This window comes from Schistocerca americana, chromosome 10, assembly GCF_021461395.2.
Source record: "Schistocerca americana isolate TAMUIC-IGC-003095 chromosome 10, iqSchAmer2.1, whole genome shotgun sequence".
NCBI classification, from domain to species: Eukaryota; Metazoa; Arthropoda; class Insecta; order Orthoptera; family Acrididae; genus Schistocerca; species Schistocerca americana.
Genome location: NC_060128.1, coordinates 99,228,966 through 99,234,120, shown reverse-complemented (window position 1 = coordinate 99,234,120; position 5,155 = coordinate 99,228,966). Strand labels below are relative to the sequence as shown.

The 5,155-nt window shown below is 40.8% G+C and overlaps 1 non-coding gene across 1 annotated transcript; it reads left to right on the top strand.

Annotated features, from left to right (window-relative positions):
- The first annotated feature begins 288 nt into the window (after positions 1-288).
- Positions 289-361, top strand: Trnaa-cgc. The gene has a single exon. It is a non-coding gene; the product is annotated as a tRNA-Ala (tRNA).
- The last annotated feature ends 4,794 nt before the right edge of the window (positions 362-5,155 follow it).

The window sequence follows — 5,155 nt, the reverse complement described above, 5'->3', positions numbered from 1 at the left end:
AAAATCTCATTCTGGAAACATCCCCCAGGCTGTGGCTAAGCCATGTCTCCGCAATATCCTTTCTTTCAGGAGTGCTAGTTCTGCAAGGTTCGCAGGAGAGCTTCTGTAAAGTTTGGAAGGTAGGAGACGAGGTACTGGCAGAAGTAAAGCTGTGAGGACGGGTCGTGAGTCGTGCTTCGGTGGCTGAGATGGTAGAGCACTCATCTACTACTTTAAATGTCGCATTTCCTGTTCTAATTCCCTCAGCATCAGCTGATTTAATTCGACCTCATTCCATTATCCTTACCGAGCGAGGTGGCGCAGTGGTTAGCGCACTGGACTCGCATTCGGGAGGACGACGGTTCAATCCCGTCTCCAGCCATCCTGATTTAGGTTTTCCGTGATTTCCCTAAATCGTTTCAGGGAAATGCTGGGATGGTTCCTTTGAAAGGGTACGGCCGATTTCCTTCCCCATCCTTCCCTAATCCGAGCTTGTGCTCCGTCTCTAATGACCTCGTTGTCGACGGGACGTTAAACAACACACTAACCTAAATCCATTATCCATCTTTTGCTTTTGTTGATGTTCATCTTATATCCTCCTTTCAAGACACTGTCCATTCCTTGCTTAGCCATTTTACACTTCCTGTCGATCTCATTTTTGAGACGTTTGTATTCCTTTTGTCTTGCTTCATTTACTGCATTTTAATATTTTCTCCACAACATAAAAAGGCGTATTTCTTCACTGTGGCCGCTCGCCTATCTGTAAGGTCTGTTCAAAAAATTCCGGTGCATTGTCTACAAAATTTCTCTACACTTACGTTTTACTTATTTCGCATTGTCTCCTTCGAAAAACTCTCCTCCGAAATTGATACATCACTCTCAAAGCCGCTTAAACCACTTCCGGAAGCAGTCTTGCTACGCCTCTTGCTCGATCGCAAGAAGCGGCGTCTCCGAATTTTCTTTTATCTCGTGTATAGTTGCAAATCTTTGTCCTTTCAATGGGGTTTTCAAGTTTTGAAATAAAATAAAGTCCGCAGGTTCCAGGTCTGGAGAGTACGCAGGATGAGGCAGCTGAATGACTTCGTTTTCTTTGTACAATAGTCACGCACCAACAGGAATGAATGTACGGGTGCGTTATGTGATTCACAAGAGCCATGAATTGTCTCGCCACATTCCAGGCCGTTTCCGCAAGCGCAGTAACAAGTCCCCATAGTACCATCGATTAACAGTTTGTCCCTGAGACACGAATTCATGATGACCTAATCCTTCAAAGCAAAGAAAACTATCAGCACGGTGTGACGGTACGTCACATAAATATTGACATTTTTAGCGGTTGTAAATCGTAGTTTACGTATTTTATGAATATAATTAGTGTAAAAGATATAGATAATGTTTTTGAAACAACTGATATGCAGCAATAGCATCTTTATTTAACGTCTATGAGAATAAAAAAGGATCGAAAGAGACGCGATTGTACGGCCGAGGAGGAAGGACGTGTTTTGTGGTACACACAGTGTTTTGTTTCGGTATACGGAAGGCAGCCATTGAGCAGCTACACATATTTTATGTAAGTTATTCGTATTTATTTCTAAAATAAACTTATTATTATTACAAAATGAATTTCTTTGTAACAGTTGTCACCTCAGATGCTCGCAGTGACTAATTATTTTTAATAACTACTTTTTCAGTAATTTGCGCTGCGAGAAGCTCATCTTCCGATGCAGCCTCTGGTCGGCCATTACGCGCCGAAGTATTAATTTATTTTTCAGTGTTAACAGTAACTGTAAATGCGAGAGATTTCGTTATAAGAACCTTTTTAAATTGCAACAGATAACTAATTTACGTTAAAGTTCGTGTTTTTAAACTACACAGATTCCATGAGTTCAGTAAGTTTTATCTTGGCCGCTCCACGGCGACAATCGAAATTCTCTCAAGCCTTGCTTTGCAATCCATAAATAGAAAATAACAAAATTACATTCAATTCAGTTAACGGCCACTATATTTTAGTCATTATGTTCAAAATCTAAAGTTGGTACACGAATAACTGAGACCCTTCAAGAACACTTTTCATGTTTACTTATGCACGTAAGTAAAAGTGATAAGAAAAAGACAATATCCCTGAGAGAAAGAATCGTGGAGATATACAGGGTGAGTCACCTAACGTTACCGCTGGATATATTTCGTAAACCACGTCAAATACTGACGAACCGATTCCACAGACCGAACGTGAGGAGAGGGGCTAGTGTAATTGGTTAATACAAACCATAAAAAATTGCACGGAAGTATGTTTTTTAACACAAACCTACGTTTCTTTTTAATGGAACCACGTTAGTTTTGTTAGCACATCTGAACATATAAACAAATACGTAATTAGTGCCGTTTGTTGCATTGTAAAATGTTAATTACATCCGGAGATATTGTAACCTGAAGTTGACGCTTGAGTACCACTCCTCCGCTGTTCGATCGTGTGTATCGGAGAGCACCGAATTACGTAGGGATCCAAAGGTAACGGTGATGGACCTTAGGTAAAGAAGAGACTTGAACAGCACATTACGTCCACATGCTAACACCTTTTTATTGGTCTTTTTCACTGACGCACATGTACATTACCATGAGGGGTGATGTACACATTCGACGGGCGTTTTATAGGACGTGGAGGACGCATAAATTGGCCAGCCCGTTCTCCTGATCTTACACCTTTCTGTGGGGTACGTTAAAGGAAAATGTGTACCGTGATGTGCCTACAACCCCAGAGGATATGAAGCAACGTATTGTGGCAGCCTACGGCGACATTACACCAGATGTACTGCGGCGTGTACGACATTCATTACGCCAGAGATTGCAATTGTGTGCAGCAAATGATGGCCACCACATTGAACATCTATTGGCCTGACATGTCGGGACACACTCTATTCCACTCCGTAATTGAAAACGGAAACTACGTGTGTACGTGTACCTCACCCCTCATGGTAATGTACATGTGCGTCAGTGAAAAAGACCAATAAAAAGGTGTTAGCATGTGGACGTAATGTGCTGTTCCAGTCTCTTCTGTACCTAAGGTCCACCACCGTTACCTTTGGATCCCTACGTAATTCGGTGCTCTCCGATACACACGATCGAACAGCGGAGGAGTGGTACTCAAGCGTCAACTTTAGGTTACAATATCTCTGGGTGTAATTAACATTTTACAATGCAACAAACGGCACTGATTACGTATTTGTTTATATGTTCAGATGTGCTAACAAAACTAACGGGATTCCATTTAAAAAAACGTACGTTTGTGTTAAAAAACATACTTCCTTGCATTTTTTTTATGGTTTGTATTAACCAGTTACACTAGCCCCTCTCCTCACGTTCGGTCTGTGGAATCGGTTCGTCAGTATTTGATGTGGTTTACGAAATATATCCAGCGGTAATGTTAGGTGACTCACCATATATATATATATATATATATATATATATATATATATATATATATATATATATATATATATAAGTAATAATTTTTTGAATACGACGTCACGAATCCCAACGGACGTCACAAGTGACGTCACAACGGCTTGGATATTTGACCTGACCTGACGAGCTTTTATTGATCTTGCAAAGCCTTCCCCGCCCCATTGTGAAGAATGAACCTTGGTCTGAGCATCATAACCATAGACCCACGTCTCATCGCCAGTTATGATTCTCTTAAGGAATATCTCGTTCTCATTTGCTCAGTCCAAAAGCTCTTCACACATTGCGAGGCGAAGGTCTTTCTGGTCTTGACTCATAAGCCGCGGGACGAACTTCATGGGCAGCACGATGGACTCAAAGACGCTGTGTCAGGATTTCGTGACACGATACTACTGAAATGTCACTTTTTTCTGTAATCTCTCTGACAGTCAGTCTTCTATTGTAACGCATAAATGTCGTTGACGCTGCTGACATGACCGTAGTCAGTAGGCGTCGAAGGGCGTCTCGAACGAGGGTCGTCATTAACTTCCGTCCGGTCATTTTTAAACCGTGTGAGCAATTCTTAACACCAAGTACGACTTTAGCAGTCACCACGGTAGGCTTCCTGCCTCATTTGGTGTGTTTCCTTAAAGGTTTCCTTGAGTTTCACGTAAAACGTAACACAGACGCGTTACCCCTCTAACTCTGCCGTTTCGAAATTCGCAAACTTTGAGACACGACGTTGTACTCAATACAGTACTGAACAACAACTAACAGAGATACAATAATGAAACTTCCGGCAGTTACACATTAAACACAGGCGTGTGCAGGGATGCCAACCGAATTTCGCTCCATCACACCATTGACGCGAAATTACGGATGTTCCGGGATTTTTTGAACAGACCCTATGAGCTTCCATTAGATGACACGAAAATACAGCGGAAATTGTGTGTCCTTAAAAGAGTAGCAGTAGCCAGTTGTTTTTATGAGGAACTTAGTTACACAAATTCCCAAAAATGCAAAAACGAAAAAAACCCACGTAAGTAACGAAAAAAGTTTGGTACACTGAAACTTTGTAACTCTGTTACCGAAAAGTTAGCGCATGCTTTCCCTAAACAGTACAAAAGGTTTAAACTAAGACAGAGAATTGAAAAACATGAAAAAAGTGTGATGCATGTGGTGTGTATAGATTACAACGTAGAACATCCGATTGTTTTTATACAAGCCAAACTGGTCGGAATTTTGTAATTACATGCAAGAAAGACATTAGCTCAAGCAGAGAGACTGCTTTTGGCTATCATATGTGAAGTACGAAAGAATCACTTGGTGGTGTTGACAGCCCTACGAAAATCCTACACGTGGCACCTAAAGGAATGCAGTTATACATACCTGAAGATCGGCCAATACATAAACAAAAGATGATGGAAGCAGATAAACAGTCCGAATTCACATACAATAACTTTGTTTGATCTTTTTGAAAATGATTTTTGTATTAGTAAAGCAGTTAGTTTATGATGTGTCGAGTGATTTATAAAACAGTGCGATAATGTCTGAGACATTTACCAGTACAGCACATATAAATTTATGTATAACAGTTAGGTAGCTGAGAGATGGAGTATGTGGACACACAATAAACAACAAAAGGCGACTGCCAAATTTTTATGTGTATACAACTAAAAAGGCCTATCGGCTTCTGATTTGCATCAAGACGACGGTCACTGTCAGGTAACAATGACCTGAT